Raw genomic sequence first — 9017 nt, 5'->3', positions numbered from 1 at the left:
AAGTCAGTAATTGAGCAAGTAACAAAATTACAACCAATACCAGTTGTTTGAGCTAGAACATAAGCCCATCTCTGGTAAATACATTGTTACTGATATATTCAGCCTGATTGGAAGTGATTCTATACTTCTGGTCTGGTATCCTCAGAATATATTCCCATATATTTTCTCCATATTTTTGCCAATATAAATTAGCAAAAGTTTGCAGTTGTTCAGTTGTTCAGCTTTCTCCTCTAAATTTAGACTTTGAGATCCTGCTTTCTATCAAACTGGTCTATAACTCCTTTTATAGGTCTGGAGGCAATGGAGAAGTGACTTGAGGACATTTGGCTTACCCAATGCAAGGCAACCCTTCAGGCAAATAAGTCCTCCAAAATGGTACAATGGTAAATCAATGTATTCCTTTTCAATTACATTTTTTTGTGATATGTGGAAAAAGTTGTAGTTTGCATTCTCATTTAAAATTCTATATTTCTTTCTTTAAATATATCCCCTTTATGAAATAGTAACAGAATGTGAGGGAGAAGACAGTGCAGATCCCCATAATATTCAGAACTGGAAAGAAGTTTTGAAAGAATTGTGATATTTTTCAGTGCACTGTGCTGTTTTATACTATACTTATAAAACATTTTATGCACTATAAATATTTTGTAACTTTGATTTGCTTTTTTTTACAGCCTATGCAGAATTATTTTATCAAGAAAGGAACAGAATTAATATCTGATTTGATACCTCCCAAACCCTAATTTTATGATTTGTTATTATAATTTTTCTGAAAATGGCATAGCATTAGTTTTAAAATGAAAGTCATTTAACAAATGGGCTTAATATACCATGTTTTTTCCTAACAAGGCAGAATCATACCTTTTGGCAACAAAAGATAAAACTTGAAAGTCACTTTGGAAATAGTAAAGAAGAAAAAGTCTTGAAAATTACGGTGTAGGAGATTAAGTTCCAATGTCTTACAGCTTCTCAACCTTTCATTTACTTATAACAGTTCCTGGACATTTGCTAGGCATTCCATACAAAATAATGTCAATTTTAATTTATAACTTGATATGCTGCTTTAGATAGTGACCTGCCTTTATCTTGATAGTGGTAATAGACTATTTTCACAGTGACTTGTTGCTAGTTTTTATTCTATGTCATTCACTTGTCTTCCCTGGAAGGATATAAATATGACACAGGTGCTGTATGCCAGAACAATCACTCTGTTTCATTCTTGGCATTGACTACTAACATTGCTTACCATTGTGAGTTAAGGTTTGAATTCTGTAGATAAGGTATGATGATCTTTTACTCCTATTCTTTAGACTGTTCCCTAATGCAATACTGAGGCCAATACATAGCTTTCAGTCTCAAGCATTTAAAATTCCAGTCAAATTACTTAATATGATAAATTAAAACACTAATCTTAATAGTGTCTTACCATTTCAGTGTCAAAATTAGACCCACTTGATAATTTATAATATTATTTCACATCATCCATGTGGTCCTGGAAATAAAATATTGTTTTCTACAACTCTCATTTCCTCTGGAGCCATTCTTACTATAAATTCGTAGTTTTCAGTGGAGACTATGTACCTGCCCACCTGACCTGAATAAAGGTATAAGGGTGAAAATGTAAATGCTGTTCCACATTGATTGAGGGAACACCTGTTGCTTGTAGATGAACATCACGGAGAACCATGAATCAGCTGAAATCTCTACCACCACACAGCTTTATATCTAGTGAAAGGGAATAGACACACATAGTCATGCTAGCATCAGGTAGAAAAGAACTGAGATCAGGTCTATGGAAGGAGGAATTGATTCGGATAAGGGAGTCCTTTCAGATAACCTGAGCACTGAACAAGTCTGTTAGAGAAAGAAGACACCACATTAAACACACACTTGTTGAGTATAGTCAGGATATGATCTCTACCTTTGAAAAACATATGTAGTTGTGTCTAAATATTTCTACTTTTTTTCTTTTGCTTAATTGAAATAACTATTAAAATTGATATAGATATTCACAATGCTTCACGGGCATAAGAACAGTATTAGAAGAGTTTCGGTTTTTGAGTTAAAGGGAGGAATGAGTTCTCAAGGGAAATGTTTCCATATCTACAAAGTCCTAAGCCTGGGAGGCACATGAACTGGCACACTCAATCAGTGTGAAGTTTACATTGGTTACTTCAAGTCCACCTAGACTCCATCTTTGAGATTTTGTCATGGGAAAATAAAATAATCAAAATGATACTGCATAAGATAGAATAAAAGCCAGGGAGAAATACGGTTGTGTTCTGTTTGAGCAGTGTTGTTCGACATGCTGATCAAGAAAGCCATGGGTGTGGGGCACCTGGGTGGCTCAGTCAGTCAAGCTTCTGCCTTTGGCTCAGGTCATGATCTCAGGGTCCTGGGATGGAGCCTCATGTTCAGTTCTCTGCTCAGCAGGGAGCCTGCTTCTCCCTCTTCCCTGCCTGCCTCTCCCCTTGCTTCTGTAGTCTCTCTCTCTCTCTCTGTCAAATGAATAAATAAAAACTTAAAAAAAAAGAAAGCCATGGGTAATTTGGTACTTTTATATGGTGTTATCATAGAGGTAAAGAGTAAGTAAGCAAGGCTCAGCTTTCTCTGTAAAGCAGCATGTTAGTGAGATGGATTTTTACTGTAGTATTTACTCAATAAGCCTTAATTAAACCCCTACTATAATCCAGACACATATGTGATAAATGAGTAAATAGATAAATGCACCACAACACAGTGATAGTACTAATAAAAGAGGCATTTCCTTTTTGCAAGGCCAATCAACTTGTTGTATCTCTAAGTAATGCTTCTTATGTAAACAGAATGTTCTAGAGGTGTATGTGTGTAGCTTCTGTGTAGTTCCTCCCATGTCCCATGTGACATTAATTGTCATAACCCACGACTACTTTCTGAATCATGGAGATGGTCTTAATATTGCAAAGCTTCTACTTTCTGCATACAAGTGATGAGTGGTCCAGGGGAAGAACTTTTCTCTAGCCTGGGAAGGGAATTAATCAACTTATTAATAGCAAATTTAAGGTAGTTCAGAAGGCAGAGAAAAGTGAACTTACTGAAATAAACTTAATTAAATGCTAGATAGAGTAAAAAATTGGTGATGACTCTTCTGAAAAGGTAATCAGTATCTAATTAATAACTTTCAGATAATATTCAATATTTTGATTACTTTAGGTCTTCAGAGTTAAGAAATCTTAATAAGGAGGTCAAGAAGTACACTGTGTACTATAAAATTATAGTTACTGGCACAGCACCATATAATCAGACACTAAATACATATTTCTAGATAGGAACTTGATAGGATTGTGACTGCTTAATATGGTTATTTATTAAATGAGGAAGTGGAAGTGTGAAAAAAGAAGGTTCATAACTGGTTTTAATCCATTTTCCTTGGTTCAGGCTCAAATGAAAGCTCTTGAATAATATAGTGAGTAATCAAAAGCTGAATGCAGGCTTGATTATTCAGACAATTTAGGGCTTTGTCAATCCTCTTCAAGAACACTCTGATGTGGTCCTGAAATGCAATTCAACGTACAAAGTTAAATATAAATAGGATATGTTTACAGGTGTAAAAATATGACAGTGTCTTGATCAGGGTGCTATTTAAATGTCTGTGTTTGCTTTGTGAAAATTAATCAGGCTACATGCTTATGATTTCTGCACTATTTTATATGTATTCTGTGCTTCAAAAAAGGTTTTGTTAAAAACATTATGGTGCTATTTGTTGTCCATGATTATAATATATTCTCTAGCTATTATTGAATAAAATTGACTTCATGGACATAATATGAGAGATGAGAAAAAGTGTATTGACCTAAAAAATAAACAAATAGAAATCAAGATGTGAAGGCTGATGTATATGAAAAAATGTTTTGATTAGACAGTTCGGGGGTTTTATAAACGTTTTAAGTTTGCCTGGACTGTTTCTTTGTGGGCAAGCCTTTCTTCTTTATATGCCTATAACTGTCTACTTGCTTCTAAGGTGTATAATCTTCAGCAAACATTTTAGCATTACAGGTATAATCAGGGGAAATCATTTGCCTGTTGGTGGTTCTTGTTAAATTAAAAGGAAAGTATACTGGCTTGCAAGTCAGATAATCTGAATTTTGACCTATATCTAAAGTTAAATAGATGTATAGTTTTCATACAGAAATTCACATTCCTGGAACTATAATTAGGTCACCTATAAAGAGGAAGATGATTTATAAAACCTACCATATTTGAATATTTTGTTGTTATATTCTAAAAAAAAATAATCTAAAGCAAAAGTTTTGATTACTGATCAAAAGAAATTTGAATTTTACTCAGATTTTTTTGGGTAACTACATACACATTCGATGCATATTTTTCTAAAGAATTGAGAGATCAATAAATGAGGCTAATGTGTTCTTTGAAAATCAAGGAATCTTCCACCAGTAACCTTCTTAAGCATATCAAGTGTCTTGGATCATGGAGTAACTGTAACCTATATGTTAAATCTATTTCATTTTAAGCTATACATATGAAAAGCTGTCCCCTTTTTTTCATGTTATCTGCCTTGGAGTAAGAAGTTATTCCTAAAAGAAAGCTGGAATACTGACTACAGTGACATTTAGGGTTATCTGCTAATTTTCTTTTTTCATATTGTTTTTATTACAAGAATAAATGAATACTAATTTAAATTTGAAACTAGTGATAGAAGAGCATAAAAAAAAAAAAAGACAGAGAATGTTTGCCAGTAGTCCATGAAAATATTTGAATCCTCTCTGGATTCATTCATTTGTGATTTAAGCATAGCATGTTTTTACTATTACTGTAATTTCTCATATTTTATTCACAGAGGTATCTAATATTATCTGAGTTCACATATCCTTTTAGTTACCCAGGTATACTGATATATATTTGCCATGGCATATGGTGGACCCAATATGAGTTATGTCTTAGGATTCATCATGGACATTAAGAGACCAGAAAGAATATGCTCATTTCATTAAATAATTGGGTGTTTACTTAGAGAAAAATGCTTTTGTTCCCTTTTGGAACAAAGATTTGAATATTAACATGCAAATATGTTAAAATCATGTCTTCCTCTGTTTGGGGGGAGGGAATTGTTCAAGCAATACTAATGGAATCATGGTGTGGGGAGGGTTTTAGAAGGAACACAACGTGTCTGAAAGGAAAGAATCAAATTCTTCTGAAATAGTACCCTAACTGTTCCTTCTCCAATCATGTGGGGGATCTCTGACTTTCTCTAATATCTCTGTCTCCACAGTAGAATTACTTCAGGTAGAAATCAAGACTATACATCCAGAATTCCTTAATATCTTACTTTTCCTCTAAGATGGGCTCTTTGCTTCAGATCTGTTGAAGTTCTCACTTCCTCCCTTGGATTTAAGGAATTAGAAAAGCAATATTGAGAGGAAGAACAGCAACCCATGTTGAATACTCAGGAAATGGATATTATTTGGCTCTCCCTCTGAGAATGGTGCATGGTGTCAAGATGAATATCAATTGGACACTCTGAAGTGATGTTATCCAAAGGAAGAATGGTGTCAGAAATCAACTGACTGCTATTCATAGAAACATGGCAATGATTCATTATATATTGGTTTTCACAAGTGTACAAGTGGGCATAGAAGGAATAAAGTAGAAATTGCATACAGGGCGATGATATTCAGTTAACTTTCAAGGGTTAGCAGGGTTAAACCTCTTCCTTAGGACACTCATTCTGTGGCCTGAGTTCAGATGTCATGAGTGGTGTCAGATGCAGAGTGGCACTCCTGATGAATACCCTACAAACTAGATTCAGTGTTTGAGATGGTTAAGGTACTGAGTTAGAATAGACAGTAGACTAGATCCAATGTGTTGGGTAGGAACAGGTGGCCAGGCAAGTCAGGGCACAAGAATAACATGGAAATATTATATAATACATTATATAATAATATTATATATAATACATTTATCATAATAATTATAATGAATATAAAATATAATATATATATAAATATTATATAATACCAGTATTTAATACCACCCAGGCTTACATTATAAACTTTCTCAGTGATCTGCCATACCCTGAGCCTGCCATTCTTTCTCACTTGCCCTCATCTAATTTGGACTTGGAGCCCTCTGAATTCCAACTGAATGAAGACCTTGTTTTCTGTGCACACCGAGCTGTCTGAACATTTGGAAAAAAACGGTAAGTTCCATTTGAAGGGATTATCAGCATGAGCATTTTATTAAGGAGTTGGATATTTAGGCCAGGAAGTCAGGAGAAAGACATCAACTAAGGTTGACTTAATTAGTTTCCATGAATTGAAGAAGTTAAAAAATGGAAGTAAATAAGTTCTCATAGGACTGTAGATTGTGGGACGGGAAGGTAAATAATTCACCTCATCATTTTCTCCCTATGGCTCTGTTGGATTTCAATCTGTGGTGAATTCCAAAGAATAAACCAATGTTCATTCAAACATTATCATCAATCCAACTGGGAAAAAATAGGAAGCCAGATTTTTTTTAAGTTATTACAATGTTGTTTCAATCTTCAAACAGAATGTGGCAAAAGCCAATGGCTGCTAACACCTCCACCAATTCCAAGATGTACATCTTCCTGAGACTAGTTTGTCACTTTAGAGCTGGTGGAATCCAGGAAGAATGGGCAAATGCACATTTATGGAGCTGACTCCTCCCCATGACACTTTAGTTCAGACAACATTCCAAGCATAACAGAAATGACATTAGGGAAGCTGTTTTCAAAAATAAATCTGCAACATCTAATGGGCTAGATTATGTAGGTTAGCATGGATCAGGCTGCAAACTTTACAAGGCTTTTCTAAAGTGGGTTCAGCCTGGAAGCCTAATAATTCATAATGGGAAATGTTTTGAATTTACACTTGAAAATGACTATTGTGTTTAATGAAGCATGCATACAATATAATTTTATAGCATTGTTCATACAAGGATGGATCACAACCGATTATAACTGTGTTGTGAATACAATTCTCCATAAGTTACAGCCCAGTACATCCACGGTGTGAGAAAAGATCCATGAGAATGGGACCAGTGGACAAAGAAATACAACTGTGCTCATCATGCTATAGGCTGAGAAATGAAGCCAGAAGCTACATTCACATATCTCATGAACATTTCCTAAGAATTGGAAGTTGGAAAGCCCATTTTTCATTCTGTTTTCTATTTAACTGGGGTGGGGGGTGGGCACAAAAATCTCCTAGCCAAAAAGTTTTATTCATGCTGTTTATACAATGCATATAGGACCTTATCTTCATCTTGGGAGGATTTTTTCTGCCAAGGAGAAATTTGATGAAGACATAAATGTGAATGGTTTTTGTAGGTGTGTATATAAAACCATTTGTTAATGTTCAGATTTTTAAAATGTTAGAATATTCATTTATTTATTGATGTGAATGCTATTATCTAAAATTATCTGGTATTGTTAGTAACCACAGGGTAAGCCTCAGGAAAAAATTCAAAGGAAATTTTATTTTCATGTCTTTACTTACCACACAATTATTTAGCATTAACTGTGTAGCATTAACATGGCAAAGGAAAAAGAAGTTATTGGAGGAGGGAGCACTTGATGATATTTTATTGTCTGACCCACAGAATATCTTAAAATAAGAGATATTGAACATAACATATAGGGGAGATTTAAATGATCATACAGGAGTTAGAATTTAATTAGATTGGGCATTTTGTTATTTTCCCCCATTAACCTATGGTTAGGAGCTTTGGGAGATAAGCCAACTTTATTACAGGATTTTTTTTTAAATCAAGGCACAATTGACATATAACATTGTGTGTTTAAGGTGAACAAAATATTGATTTGATACATTTATATTGCAATCTAACTGCCATTGTAGCATTAGCTAACACCTCTGTGGTGTCATATAATTATCATTTCTTTTTGTGGTGGCAACAACTAAGATCTAATCTCTTAGGAAATTTGATGTTTGTAATACAGTTTTATTGTCTATAATCACTTTACTAAGTATTAGATCTCCAGGACTTAGCTACTAGTTTCAATATGTATCCTTAAACCACATCTCTCCCATCCCCCCAATCCCCAAGGATATATATATTTTTAAGTACATGTGTGTATATGTCTATATCTATAGATATTAACTGGATCACTAGAATTGTAGTGTGTTTTAAAGGTTTCAATTCTGTTATAACTTTCTCAACCCCCAAAAAACAAATGCTTACTTTGAAAAATGGTAGGCACCAAGCAGAGTAATAGGTGGGACAGATTGGAAGATTATAGCCATGAAGTATTTTCTAAGAACTCACATATTACACTGTTTTTATAATTTTCCAATTCTATCTTATCTCAAAGTTGGCCTTGCATGGACACTGAGTAGAACAAAATAAACAACAAGCCATCCCTCTGTCGAAGAAGACAATATTCTGCCCAATCTCCAGCTTAGAAGAACACACAAGACTCTGTCTTCCTAAGGACCAGCAAGGATTTGAACTCTGACGAGGTTCCTTGTATCTCATTGCTGAACTTATTTTGTTATCCTAAGATTTGCAACCAAATAGGATTTTGTATCAGATAATCAAAACTATGTATTTGTATAATTTCATTAAACCTTTGTCTAGATATAAAAAAATTCTTCTATTAACTGTGAGATATTCGTATGGTTTTGTTTCAGCCTGGATGGTCTTCTGTTTCTGTTGGTGCATAAGGGAATATTCTATTCTGTATAAATGGAAGCATAAGCTTAATAAGTCTCTATTCTCATACGAAGTTTTTATTGAGGGAACTCCCTGGCTTGTCATTTTGTGAAAGAATATCATTTTGTTTTATTTGTATTTTGGATTCAGCATTGGCTGGTTCATTGATCGTATCACCCATTCTTAGAGTCTGTTTGACTAGGGGACTGGAGATACCATGCACAAGCAAACCGTGCTGAACCAAAGAAAAGTCCCTTCTGTCTTACTGGCAATATTTTTGTCTATATCAAAACAGCAAAGTATTTCAAGAAGAGCTCTTGTTTCCT

The 9017-nt window shown here is 34.3% G+C and overlaps 1 long non-coding RNA gene across 1 annotated transcript; it reads left to right on the top strand.

Annotated features, from left to right (window-relative positions):
- Positions 1 to 286: 286 nt before the first annotated feature.
- On the top strand, positions 287 to 8541 carry LOC113908549. The gene is made up of 3 exons (XR_003515523.1): positions 287 to 383; positions 6059 to 6196; positions 8351 to 8541. It is a non-coding gene; the product is annotated as an uncharacterized LOC113908549 (long non-coding RNA).
- Positions 8542 to 9017: the final 476 nt, after the last annotated feature.

Source organism: Zalophus californianus, chromosome 6 (assembly GCF_009762305.2).
Source record: "Zalophus californianus isolate mZalCal1 chromosome 6, mZalCal1.pri.v2, whole genome shotgun sequence".
NCBI lineage: Eukaryota > Metazoa > Chordata > Mammalia > Carnivora > Otariidae > Zalophus > Zalophus californianus.
This window is presented reverse-complemented; position numbering and strand designations above follow the sequence as displayed.